Below are 14,460 nucleotides of genomic sequence, written 5' to 3'. Positions count from 1 at the left end.
GTTTACTGCAGCGAGCTGAACAACAGTCATTGCTTCAGGCTCCTGGATCAGCGACTGTAAATGACTGCCGCAGGTCTCTGCACGAGATCGCAGAGCAGTTATATCTCGTCCTTATATGGGTCCCCGGCCACAGGGACATCGAGGGGATCGACGCCGCCGACGAGCTAGCCAGGCAGGGTACTACGATCCCTCTCCTATCGGAAAGGGAGCAGGTAGCGATGCCCTTGGCTACGTGCAGGCTGCTAACGCATGAATTGTTCGAGCAAAATGCCAATAGGAGATGGCAGCAAACTGTTTCCTGTAAAGTCTCAAGATTGATATAGACTCAGCAGAGCACAGTGCTCTGCAGTTACTCGAGCCATTACGGGACACTGGCAGATCGGCACTCATGCCTCCAGACTGTCAATCCCTCATAACGACTTCTGCAGGAGTTGTCGCGACGAGGAGGAGGAGGAATCGGTCCCCCACTTCTTCTGCCACTGCCCAGCCCTTGGAAATCGTCGTCTTCGTATTCTCGGGGCCGCTTTCCTCACGGACATTTCGGACCTGTCCGAAATCAAACCAGGGACCTTGTCCAAATACATCCAAGCCACCGGATGGGACTGCACTTAACCTGCAGTAGTCTGCTCTCACAGTTCAGGCAACGAGAAGGGCTACATGCCCATGCGGCAACAGAATGGATCTCCTATAGGTCCAAGTGACCTTGGGGGCGGAGGGCTTTTACCCCCCACCCCCCTCCAGGCTACCGCCTTAACCTAACCTAACTAAACTATTATATCTTAAAAATGTTCTAACAGGTTATTTTGTTTTTATTTTTAGAAATGCTTGTGGAGCCCTTCGAAATTTATCTTACGGTAAACAAAATGATGAAAAGAAGCGTGGAATTAAAAATTCTGGCGGAATAGAAGCGTTGGTTCATCTTCTTTGTCGTTCTCAAGAGACAGAAGTAAAAGAATTGGTAACTGGAGTTTTATGGAATATGTCTTCTTGTGAAGATATCAAGCGGTCAAGTATTGATGAAGCACTAGCTGCAATAGTCTGCAACGTTATAAAACGTCATTCCGGATGGGATACCGTTTGTTGTGGGAAGAGGGTGTCTTCGCAATTGCGAGCATTTAGTGGAATGTCTTCTCTACGTAGTTCGAGCTGCAATAGAGAAAAACAATATTGGAAACAAAACTGTAGAAAATTGCGTATGTATACTTCGTAATCTTTCGTATAGATGTCAGGAAGTGGAAGATCCCAACTACGATAAGCATCCCTTCATAACGCAAGATAGGGCTATTCCATCTTCGTCAAAAGGTAAAATAAAACAAAACATGAAATGTCCATTGTTAAGTCTATAATTTTATTTCTAGGAGAAAATTTAGGATGCTTTGGAACAAGTAAAAAAAAGAAGGAAGTGTCTGCTACTGAAGCTCTTCAGGACTATAGCATATCCACAGAGTATTCTAAAAGTTCAGTAACTAAGAGCCAGATGAATAAGGGCTACGAACAATTATGGCAACCGGAAGTAGTTCAATATTACTTAGCATTATTGCAAAGTTGTTCTAATCCAGAAACACTTGAAGCTGCGGCAGGAGCAATTCAAAATTTATCTGCATGTAATTGGCAACCCAGCATTGATATTCGTGTAACAGTGCGTAAAGAAAAAGGTCTACCTATTCTAGTAGAGCTCCTTTGGATGGAAGTGGATCGCGTAGTCTGTGCAGTTGCTACTGCCCTACGCAATCTAGCTATTGATCAGCGAAATAAAGAACTAATTAGAAAGTATGCTATGCGCGATTTAGTTCAAAAACTTCCATCTGGAAATATACAGCATGACCAAAACACATCGGATGATACAATAACAGCTGTATTGGCTACAATTAATGAGGTCATAAAAAAGAATCCAGAATTTTCTCGTTCACTTTTAGTGCTAGTTTGCCAGTCAAGTTTTGTATACGATGTGGCAACATCACGAACTGCGAGACGTCTACAAAAAAAACGGTTGGAAAGAGCATGATTTTATTAGTACAAATTTCACTGCGCTCAGCACTCCACCAAGTTCACCAAACAATGCCAATAACACCCTTAACCGACCAATGGCATCTCAGGGACGTACGCGCTATGAAGACAGAACAATTCAGCGTGTACCTAGTTCTTCATATAGGAATAATGACTCTAGTGGAGCTGTTATGTCGAATAATGAATCAGCCTTGCTTTCGGAGATGGTTAGAAAACAATTATAGAATGTAATGTAGAATTTGTTCGTTAATTATTTAATTAGTATTAGATACACGTGAAGCATAGCTCGCAAATAACTGTTGACACTTTCGGCGTGTCTGATAAAAACCTCTCATTGACGGACACATTGAGAAAATGGACTGAAAAGACCCGATCAAATCTGTTTTTGCTCAACTCGCTCTTCGCTCAAGCAAAGACCGATTTTTTCACTTCTCTTTTGTTACTGTTTTTCACTGAGCATCTTGTCGCGAGTGAACGAACAAAGTGTCTTTTGCGTATGTATGCGTGCTTGTACGTGTGATGCTTATGGCAACTATCAATTTTTGTGAATTCTATAAGGTTTGACTATTGGAGCTTAAAATGAATCGTGAATTTTGCAAATAAATATACATATTACAATACAATAGCCCAAAAGATGCGGAAAACAAGAATAAATAAACGAAAAAAAAACTAAAAACACTTTACTCAGACACTTTTTTGGTTCTGCTCATCTAAAGACACTTTTGCTGTGAGCGCTTGACCAAAGTGTCTTTCTAAGTTGTTATTGTGAGACACGATCGTGTGTCGGGCTCACCCGAAAACCCGAAACACATAACACAAGCGAAGAGACAAAAAGTGTTCTGCTCAGTGAGAGACCGTGTCTTCGTGGTCGTTTTCGGTTTTGTCAGTGACGAGACAGCAAAGGGAAAAAGTGTTGACCGTCGTTTGCGAGCTATGACGTGAAGTATTTAAATCTTAAATTATTCTTAAAAAATACAGCGTTTCTTTTACATTTACATATAAGTTTTTACAGCATACATATTGTAAAGGATTATATTCATTAAACATCTGGTACGCTAATCTGATTACTTAATAAATACACTAAGATATATCCATGTACCCTGCAAGTATTTTTATTGCTACATGTTTATATCCTTGAAGGGTTCTGTCGGGTTTCGTAGCCCTATATTTAGTTATTAAGTATCATAGCCAAATTATTATGGTGGAGCTTAATGACCTGCAAAGCTGCGTAGACTACACATGCTAAATCGGTGCACATACTTGCAGAATGGGCCGAATACAAGGCCAGTCTGTCAACCTACAACAAAGAACTTAGGATGGACAATTCTCCTGGCGTAAGTTCTGCAGCGAAATCGAGAACGACTCAGAAGCTTCGCGCTTGCGCAAAGTTCTCTCGAAGACAACACCCACCCTGGGCTACTTGAGGAACACCGACCAGTCGTGGACTACATCCAGCGATGAGTCGCTTAATCTTCTCCTAAATACTCATTTCCCTGGTTGCGATGAAAACAGACCCAACTACTTTGAGGCATCACTGGGGACGTCAACATGCACCAGATTTGTCTGCAGAGGCACACCGCAGGGCGGAGTCCTCTCGCCCCTCCTATGGAACGTGGCAGTGAACACACTGCTGCGGGAGATAGAGGGGGGTGGCTGCCGTGTGGTGGCGTATGCGGACGAAATCCGGAAAATTTCCGCAGACGTTGTGTGAGTGCATGACAAGTACTCTCACGAAAATGTGGAAATGGGCAGACAAATGCGGGTTAGGCGTCAACCCGTCTAAAACGGAACTGGTGCTTTTCACTAGGAAGTACAAAGTTCCGGTACTGATTCCCCCTAGACTATGTGGGGATGCGCTAGTTTTCAGCAACAACGCCAAGTATCTTGGCCTAATCCTCGATAGAGAGCTCGACTGGAAATTGAGCATAGAGGATAGAGTGAAGAAATCCACAGTGGCCCTCTATACTTGCAGGAAAGCCATCGGACTTAAATGGGGAATGACCCCCTATATAGTCCGGTGGCTCTACACCGCCATCATACGACCGATCATGCTCTATGGAGTGGTGGTATGGTGGCCAGCCTTAGACAGAAGGACATGCCTCAATAAACTCAGCAGAGTTCAACGCAGAGCTATGCATAACTGGCGGGCTACGCACTATCCAGGGCTATCCAGGGCTATCCAGGGGAAGCCCTGGATAGGGGGGGGAAGGAGCCAGGGGAAGCCCTGGCTCCTTGTCACATAAAGTGTTTTCGCAAAACAAACTTTATTGATTTAGATCTACATCTCTCGCGTGTTGATTGGTCGTTTCTTTATTCATTACCGAACATAGATGCAACTGTTAACTCGTTTTATAGTTCTATTTACTCCGCCCTTAATACGTTTGTTCCAGATATCACTGTACCTGTATCGTCCAAGCCTCCCTGGTTCTCCAAGTATTTGTCATACTTAAAAAATAATAAATCCCGGCTCTATAAAAAGTACCAGAAGTCGGGCTCCACGTTGGCCTTAGCTCTATACTCCTCCGCTCGCTCTCTGTTCCTTGCCGTCAATAGTCAGTGTTATAATCATTACCTTTCACAATGTAGTAGTAATTTTCGTAGTGATCCTAAAAAATTCTATTCGTTCGTTAATTCTAAGCGCAAGTCAAACGTTTTTCCTCCGTCCCTTCATTACCAGAACAAAACAGAAGCTTCTGCTGTTGGTATTGCAAATTTATTCGCTAACTTTTTCCAAACAACGTACTCGTCTCATATTTACAACGCATCCACTCCGTATCCGTACCAGCTACCTCAAGCTAACAGTATTTTTCTGCCCTTTTTCGAGGAAAGCGTTGTTCTTGAAGGTTTGTCATCTATGGACATATCGTTTTCTGCGGGTCCAGATAAGGTACCAAGTTGCATCTTAAAACACTGTGCCCAGTCCCTTTGCAAGCCCTTGACCTTTCTCTTCAACCTCTCCTTGGCACAGTCTTGTCTCCCAGTAATTTGGAATGAGTCCTACATCATTCCGCTTCACAAAAAAGGTTCAAGATCAAACATTGAAAACTATCGTGGTATCGCAAAGCTTTCCGCCATCCCGAAGCTTCTTGAGTTCCTGGTCACCCGGCAACTGCAACATCTTTGTTGCAGCTTGATATCTCCGTCGCAACACGGTTTTTTCAGACATCGTTCAACATCGACTAACCTTCTTGAGTTTTCTAACCTAATCCACCGTGGTTTTCAAATTGGTTTGCAGACGGATGTAGTTTTTACGGACTTCAGCAAGGCATTCGATTCTGTGAACCATGCTCTGCTTATTCAAAAGCTCTCCTTATTAGGGTTCCCAACGAATCTTCTAGATTGGATTTTGTCCTATCTCTCTAACCGTACTCAACGTGTTTTGTTTTCTAACGTGTTGTCAAATACTGTTAATGTTACTTCAGGTGTGCCACAGGGAAGTCATCTGGGCCCGCTTCTGTTTATTTTATTTGTGAACGACCTTCCTCAAGTTATAACATACTCTACTACACTAATGTATGCTGATGATGTCAAAATCTGTCTTTCTTACTCTGATTGGTATTTGCACACACGCCTTCAACTTGATCTAAGTGAACTACTATTGTGGTGTTCAACTAATCTTCTTTTTCTGAACCTTTCCAAATGCAAACTTATGACATTTTACCGTCGCGCTCCTCATTTTGTCTCATATGTTCTAGGAAATCATGTCCTTGAGCGAATTTCGAGTTCAAATGACCTCGGAGTCCTTTTTGATCATAAGATGTGTTTCAACACCCATATAGCTGCAACTGTAAATAAAGCTAAGGGTGTTTTAGCGTTCATCAAGCGTTGGTCCAAGGAGTTTGACGACCCGTACGTTACGAAACAATTGTACATCTCGTTAGTACGTCCTATATTGGAGTATTGTTCTTGTGTGTGGAGCCCGCAGTATAGAGAGCAGCAGGCTGTTATTGAATCCGTGCAAAAGAAATTTTTAATTTTTGCCCTTCGGAACTTTAACTGGGACTCGGGGAGAATCTTGCCACCCTACCGGTCTAGGCTAAATCTTATTGACCTGCCGTCGTTGCACCATCGCAGAATATGCAATGGCGTAATGTTCGTGCACAAGCTCCTTCTTGGGACTGTTGACTCCCAAACTCTCTTGGGTCAGATTGACTTGGCCGTTCCATCCAGACCTACCCGTACTTTTAGGCCTATCCGTCTACCCATATGTAGGTCTAATTATGCTGATCATGAACCTTTTAGGGTTTTATGCCATAATTATAACTCCCTCTGTCTAACCCTATCCCCTGAACTGTCTCTTAAACTAATTGCATGCAATATTTATAATCATTTAAATTTAGCTAACTTTTAACTTATCTTTTTCTGCCTTTAGTAACTAAGTACCATTATTAACAGATAATTTGTTAATTTAATAAATAAATAAATAAATACTGTGCTGGACCTCCTCCCTGTAGATATGGGAAAGAAGGCAACACTTTCCGTCCTCAGAATGAGAGAAGGCTGACTGTGGAAGGCGTCCGCGGTTGGGCACTAGGGAATCCTGATGAGACTCCCGCAATTACCAGATAGGACAGATAACTGTATTCCTAGTGATCACCTCTCGACGCCCTTCCAGGTATCAATCCCCCCTAGGGAGGACTGGGAGATGGGCGAACCAGGACCTGCAAATGCGGTTCACTTCTACACTGATGGCTCAAAGCTAGACGGCCGCGTGGGAGGCGGAGTTTACTGCAGCGAGCTGAACAACAGTCATTGCTTCAGGCTCCTGGATCACTGTAGTGTGTTCCAAGCGGAGGTTGAAGCCATCAAGGAGGCCATTTCTATCGTCTCCAAACTACGTCTAGACACGCACTTAGTGTGCGTCTTCTCGGACAGCCAAGCAGCTATTAAAGCTCTAGGCTCAATATCGTCGAACTCAGCGACTGTAAATGACTGCCGCAGGTCTCTGCACTAGATCGCAGAGCAGTTATATCTCGTCCTTATATGGGTCCCCGGCCACAGGGACATCGAGGGGATCGACGCCGCCGACGAGCTAGCCAGGCAGGGTACTACGATCCCTCTCCTATCGGAAAGGGAGCAGGTAGCGATGCCCTTGGCTACGTGCAGGCTGCTAACGCATGAATTGTTCGAGCAAAATGCCAATAGGAGATGGCAGCAAACTGTTTCCTGTAAAGTCTCAAGATTGATATGGCCATATCGATCGAAGAAGCGCTCATCAGAGCTGTATAGACTCAGCAGAGCACAGTGCTCTGCAGTTACTCGAGCCATTACGGGACACTGGCAGATCGGCACTCATGCCTCCAGACTGTCAATCCCTCATAACGACTTCTGCAGGAGTTGTCGCGACGAGGAGGAGGAGGAATCGGTCCCCCACTTCTTCTGCCACTGCCCAGCCCTTGGAAATCGTCGTCTTCGTATTCTCGGGGCCGCTTTCCTCACGGACATTTCGGACCTGTCCGAAATCAAACCAGGGACCTTGTCCAAATACATCCAAGCCGCCGGTTGCTCTCACGGTTCAGGCAACGAGAAGGGCTACATGCCCATGCGGCAACAGAATGGATCTCCTATAGGTCCAAGTGACCTTGGGGGCGGAGGGCTTTTACCCCCCACCCCCCTCCAGGCTACCGCCTTAACCTAACCTAACTAAACTATTATATCTTAAAAATGTTCTAACAGGTTATTTTGTTTTTATTTTTAGAAATGCTTGTGGAGCCCTTCGAAATTTATCTTACGGTAGACAAAATGATGAAAAGAAGCGTGGAATTAAAAATTCTGGCGGAATAGAAGCGTTGGTTCATCTTCTTTCTCGTTCTCAAGAGACAGAAGTAAAAGAATTGGTAACTGGAGTTTTATGGAATATGTCTTCTTGTGAAGATATCAAGCGGTCAAGTATTGATGAAGCACTAGCTGCAATAGTCTGCAACGTTATAAAACGTCATTCCGGATGGGATACCGTTTGTTGTGGGAAGAGGGTGTCTTCGCAGTTGCGAGCATTTAGTGGAATGTCTTCTCTACGTAGTTTGAGCTGCAATAGAGAAAAACAATATTGGAAACAAAACTGTAGAAAATTGCGTGTGTATACTTCGTAATCTTTCGTATAGATGTCAGGAAGTGGAAGATCCCAACTACGACAAGCATCCCTTCATAACGCAAGATAGGGCTATTCCATCTTCGTCAAAAGGTAAAATAAAACAAAACATGAAATGTCCATTGTTAAGTCTATATTTTTATTTCTAGGAGAAAATTTAGGATGCTTTGGAACAAGTAAAAAAAAGAAGGAAGTGTCTGCTACTGAAGCTCTTCAGGACTATAGCATATCCACAGAGTATTCTAAAAGTTCAGTAACTAAGAGCCAGATGAATAAGGGCTACGAACAATTATGGCAACCGGAAGTAGTTCAATATTACTTAGCATTATTGCAAAGTTGTTCTAATCCAGAAACACTTGAAGCTGCGGCAGGAGCAATTCAAAATTTATCTGCATGTTATTGGCAACCCAGCATTGATATTCGTGTAACAGTGCGTAACGAAAAAGGTCTACCTATTCTAGTAGAGCTCCTTTGGATGGAAGTGGATCGCGTAGTCTGTGCAGTTGCTACTGCCCTACGCAATCTAGCTATTGATCAGCGAAATAAAGAACTAATTAGAAAGTATGCTATGCGCGATTTAGTTCAAAAACTTCCATCTGGAAATATACAGCATGACCAAAACACATCGGATGATACAATAACAGCTGTATTGGCTACAATTAATGAGGTCATAAAAAAGAATCCAGAATTTTCTCGTTCACTTTTAGATGCAGGTGGTATAGACCGGCTTATGAATATATCGAGACGAAAAGAAAAATATACTTCTTGTGTAATAAAGTTTGCTAGTCAAGTTTTGTATACGATGTGGCAACATCACGAACTGCGAGACGTCTACAAAAAAAACGGTTGGAAAGAGCATGATTTTATAAGTACAAATTTCACTGCGCACAGCACTCCACCAAGTTCACCAAACAATTGTTATTGGCAATTAACCGACCAATGGCATCTCAGGGACGTACGCGCTATGAAGACAGAACAATTCAGCGTGCACCTAGTTCTTCATATAGGAATAATGACTCTAGTGGAGCTGTTAAGTCGAATAATGAATCAGCCTTGCTTTCGGAAATGGTTAGAAAACAATTATAGAATGTATATTTGTTCGTTAATTATTTAATTAGTATTAGATACACGTGAAGTATTTAAATCTTAAATTATTCTTAAAAAATACAGCGTTTCTTTTACATTTACATATAAGTTTTTACAGCATACATATTGTAAAGGATTATATTCATTAAACATCTGGTACGCTAATCTGATTACTTAATAAATACACTAAGATATATCCATGTACCCTGCAAGTATTTTTATTGCTACATATTTATATCCTTGAAGGGTACTGTCGGGTTTCGTAGCCCTATATTTAGTTATTAAGTATCATAGCCAAATTATTATGGTGGAGCTTAATGACCTGCAAAGCTGCGTAGACTACACTTGCTAAATCGGTGCACATACTTGCAGAATTTTCCCTGTCCAGAATTTTTTCAAATTACAATATATTAAGAAAAAAGAAATGAGGTGTAAAGTCAAAGAATTTAATAATCGATTTCAATAATAATAATTATTATTATTATTATATAGACGCTTATAGCATATGTATGTCTCTGAAAGAGAATGCAGAGCTTTCAAAAATCCAAACATGAAGAAAAAACTCGTTTCAGTTTATGAGATACAGTGGCGGGCAGTGAAATGTGGACACTCATTTTAACTAACTTTAAACCGATAGCGCGTATTTAAAATCTTACAAATCAATCGTAAAACATTTTTATTGTATAAATACATTCATTAGCTGTTGATAAACATCTCTTTTTCATAAAAAAAGCCAGAAGTTTTAACGAAAAAAATAAAAATGTAAAAAATTACAGAAGCCAATATGGCAGGCATATTGGCTTTGCAGTCAACGTCCAAGATTCTTCTCCTGAACCGCAGATGGATACGAACTCCATAGCTCAGCTTCTTATGGAACTGCAGAGGTCAGTAGCATGCCTCACCACGGCAGTAGCAGGTATCCTGAAATCTCTCGACCAACTACGTAACGCAGGTACAACCCTACCCTCGAAAAACCCTCAGAAGATCATAATGCTGTCGGGGCTTTGGATCGGATTCTGGAACGCCTGTAACATGGCTCATAGCACTAATGAGCTGCCTCTATTTTTACAGCTTCATAGCGTAGACATCATGTTAAGGGCTGAAATCTACCTACCTAACCAAAAAACGAGGGGGAACGTTGTGAGTTGCTGCGGACACCGCAACTCTACAGTTATACCCGATACTAAGTCAGTATGGCTCTCCTCCGGCAGACGCCGCTAATATTAAACGACACGAGAAAGAGTGCGTGCGAGAGAGACAGAAAATCTGTCTGAGCGTGACGTCGGGCGCTGCGTAGCCAGTGCAAATTGATTTGTTCCTTTTGGCTATAAAAATTATCTGATCTGGTCCAGATTCATCAATCTGATAGATATGGTCGTTATCTATGATTCTGCGTTTTTAGTTTTCTCGAATGTGCAATATTGTGGATGCAACAGATTTTCGTCCTTTGTGGGGGCGGAAGGGGGTGGGGCGAAATTCTGAGATATACGTTTTATAGTGAGATCTAACAGAAGTGCGGATACCAAATTTGGTTACTCTAGCCTTAATAGTCTCTGAGATTTGTGGATGCCCCAGATTTTCGTCCTTTGCGGGGGCGACAGGTGGTGTGGCGAAATTTGGACACGAAACGGTCAAGGTCCGATATCACAGGAGTGTGGATACCAAATTTGGTTGCTCTGGCTCTTATAGGTTCTGAGATCCTTGAACTCATATTTTGCAATTGGCAAAACCGACCATGAAACCTGTGTGTTAGAGAGAGACAGAGCGAGAAAGAATGAAATTGTTGTCTTGATTCTGGATATAATAATTATACGATCTGGTGAGATCTTACATTCTAAAACATATAGTCATCCTCTACGATTCTGCGTTTTTGGTTTTATCGTATCTTTAAAAATGTGGATGCCACAGATTTTCGTCCTTTGTGGGGGCGGAAGTTGGCGGGGCGAAGTTTTGAAATATTTTTGTAGCAGTGACATATCACAGAAGTCTGGATACAAAACATCGTTGCTCTAGCTCTTATAGTCTTTCAGCACTAGGCGCTGAAGGGGACGGACAGACGGACGGACGGACAGACGGACAGACAGACATGGCTCAATCGACTCGGCTATTGATGCTGATCAAGAATATATATACTTTATGGGGTCGGAAACGATTCCTTCTGGACGTTACACACATCCACTTTTACCACAAATCTAATATACCCCAATACTCATTTTGAGTATCGGGTATAAAAACTACATGCTCCATTGATACGAGTGTTACAGAGCCGACCACCCAAGCAGCAGGGCCAGAGGAGGAGCAGCTGTGCTAATTCGGAAGGATATTTCCCATTACCTCCGTCACGCTGTGCAGTTGGGGCCGATTCAGCTTGCGGCGGTCATGGTTTTAACACTGCGCGGAGAGATCCTCATTGCCGCAGCCTCGATCGATTCCCTGGTCAAGCACAGATTTCGACAATCTTGTGGCACAACTGGGTAACAAATTAATCATTGGAGGAGACTTTAATGCGAAGCACAGGCTTTGGGGCAGTCACAGAGGAGACCGCAGGTTTATGGCGTTGCATGATGCCCTAACCGTTTGCTCTGCACAAATACTGGCGACAGGAAGCCCCACCTACTACTCAGCAATTCGGAGATCCATGCTCCTCCTGCTTAGATTTCTTTATTTATCGATCTATCGAAACCAGCTCAACATCCTTGAAGATCATGACCTCAGCTCCGACTACCTGCCTGTCATTTCTACATTATCGACAACTCTGCAGACGATCCCAGCCATGACGAAGCAGCTGAAGCCTAACTCAAACGTTCCCATGTTCAAGGAAATTCTACGCAGCTCGCTAGACTTAAACACATATTTAAGGACCACTCATGATGTAGATTTTGCGATCGACACTCTTATGGCCAAAGCCTATGACGCTTCTGCAGCTGCTGCCACTTGCGGCCCTCGAGGTATTCGAACGTCGCAGATTGGAAGTCATAGAGACGGCACTTTAAGTGATTTTGAAGGTCTGCTTCTACATAAGAAACGACTCAGGCGCGAGTATACCCGCACCAGCGACCCACAGGTTGACAGTGTTTTCAGGAGAAGGGCGCCACATGGGCGAGATCAGCAGGTCAACAACATGGCAACATCTCAACCGAAATTCGCTACACCTAGTTTTGATGGCACAACAACATTTGTCGTTTTCATGATACAATTCGAAATGTCAGCATTGAAGAATAATTGGACGGAAGCTAACCGCGCGACCGCTTTGGTGCTTTCCTTGAATGGTCTGGCAGATGAGGTGCTACAGTCGATTCCCGAATTAGATAAATTGAATTCCGAGGCTGTTAAACGTGCCCTGGGGCGTCGATATGGAGGTGGCCACATGCATATTTTACGAAGTGAGGTGAATGATGGTAAACGATTGACAATAAACCAGGCACATTGGACTTGAGATTTGGAAATCTCACTATCAGAGGCGTAATGTATGTAAGTGAATGTGTAATGCAAAAATTTTTCGGAGTTGTTCAACACTGTTTTAATCAAAAAGACATTTTCCGAAGCTTCTGGGGGTGCCTCACACGCCTACGAAGACGGCGCGAAGAAATTCCCAAAGCTTCATCAATTAAGTCGAAAAACTTGGAATTTACTGCATGGCGTTCCGGAATAACTCTTAAAACGGCTCTTGGAACTCCGTCTGGACCCTGAGAAGCATGGCAAGCATAGGAAAGACAAGGATGGCCACGGAGAAGGCGACGGGAGTTAAAATTCGCATGGAAACGCTGAAAAAAAGGGAAGGAGAAGCTAAATCCGCCATGCGGGTAGGAGCAAAGATGGCGGCAGAAACGGCTCCGCAGCTTTTGGCTTCTAAACTGCTGTGCAAGAAACCAAACTTGTCGACGAACGTGTCGACAAACATGTCCACGAACACGACAACAAGCATGACATCAAACATTTCTACGACGAAAGAGAGAGAGAAGACTGACGCGGTTTGTGTGGCTTCCGTGAGTACGAAAAACGGAAGTAACCGCAAAATCATCGTTAACAAGTATTATAAGGGGCATAAAGGCCCATACATTGTTTGTATCGACAAAATGAGTGCGAATAATGCCAGAATTGCTATAAACCAGTTTGATCTATCCGATCTGCTGCTGAAACAGGGCATTAGCGATATCGAGGAGGTTGCTAGAATGGGCTATGGCAGGTGCAAGATTGTGTGCGGGTCGGCGGAGTGTGCAAACGGGCTAGTGGAAAACAGTGTTTTCGCTGCTCAAGGGTACTCAACCCGAATCTTTAGGCACTTCGTCCAAAAAGCAGGGTTAATTTTTGGGATCCCCGGGCACTACTCGGAGGAACAGCTAGCGGAGCTTGTAACCTCGGATATCCCAATTGAGGAGATAGTTCGGATTACGCGAAGGGATAGAGCATCGGGGGAACGTGTACCTACTGGCAGGGTGAAACTCTGGTTCAGAGGAGAGCAGTTACCAACCAAAATCAATTTTCTATATTCTAAAGTAGAAGTGAAACCATTTGTTCAGCTTATTCAATGTTTCAGGTGTTTTAGGTTTGGCCATCTGGCGCAACATTGCAAGAGTGGAGCGAAATGTTTCAAATGCGGACAAGATCACAGCAAAGATATTATCTGCTCAGGGCTGGTCTGTGCTAACTGCAAGGGGGAACATGCTGCCACCCACCCGCAGTGTGAGGCCAGGAAAAAAGCGTACGCCATTCAAAAGTGTATGAACCTGGAAAACCTAACTAGAGCTGAGGTCAAGGCTAGATATCCGATCCTTTTTGATAGAACTTCCCCCAACCTAAGGGATCAAGGGGAATTTCCTAGACCCAGTTGGCAATCTAACCGCTCCCCTGAATTCTTAAATAACAGCTTAGAGTCCGCCAGGGAAATTCATTCTGTCACCTCTTTCGCGGAAGTGACCAAGTCCAATAGGGTTGCCGCCCGGAACGCAGAGGCGGCCAAGGCAGCAGCCAACATGGCAGAGTGGAAGAACTCAATAAACTCAGACTGCGTCCAAATGAGCGAGAAATTTGTTAGATCTTCATCCGTGGCATCTTCTCTGGCCCAGGATAAGCTAAAAGCTGATCCAAACAACATCATTGTTCGGAGCAGAACCCAGCCGATTAGCTGCTTGCCAAATAGCACCTAATTCTTGGCCCTCAGCCGCTTTTTTTGTTTGTTACTTATGTCTATGTCACTCATTTGTTTGTTAAAGCTCTGCGCTTGCTTGCCCTGCTAAACGCTCTCTGCCAGCTCGCTCTTCGCTATCTCCGCTTTGCGT

At 43.5% G+C, this 14,460-nt stretch overlaps 2 pseudogenes; both read left to right on the top strand.

The window, feature by feature from the left end:
• Positions 1-1,057: 1,057 nt before the first annotated feature.
• On the top strand, positions 1,058-2,365 carry LOC117189494 (annotated as a pseudogene).
• Positions 2,366-7,658: 5,293 nt separating this feature from the next.
• Positions 7,659-9,385, top strand: LOC117191706 (annotated as a pseudogene).
• The last annotated feature ends 5,075 nt before the right edge of the window (positions 9,386-14,460 follow it).

This window comes from Drosophila miranda (assembly GCF_003369915.1).
Source record: "Drosophila miranda strain MSH22 chromosome Y unlocalized genomic scaffold, D.miranda_PacBio2.1 Contig_Y1_pilon, whole genome shotgun sequence".
Taxonomy (NCBI): domain Eukaryota; kingdom Metazoa; phylum Arthropoda; class Insecta; order Diptera; family Drosophilidae; genus Drosophila; species Drosophila miranda.
This window is presented reverse-complemented; position numbering and strand designations above follow the sequence as displayed.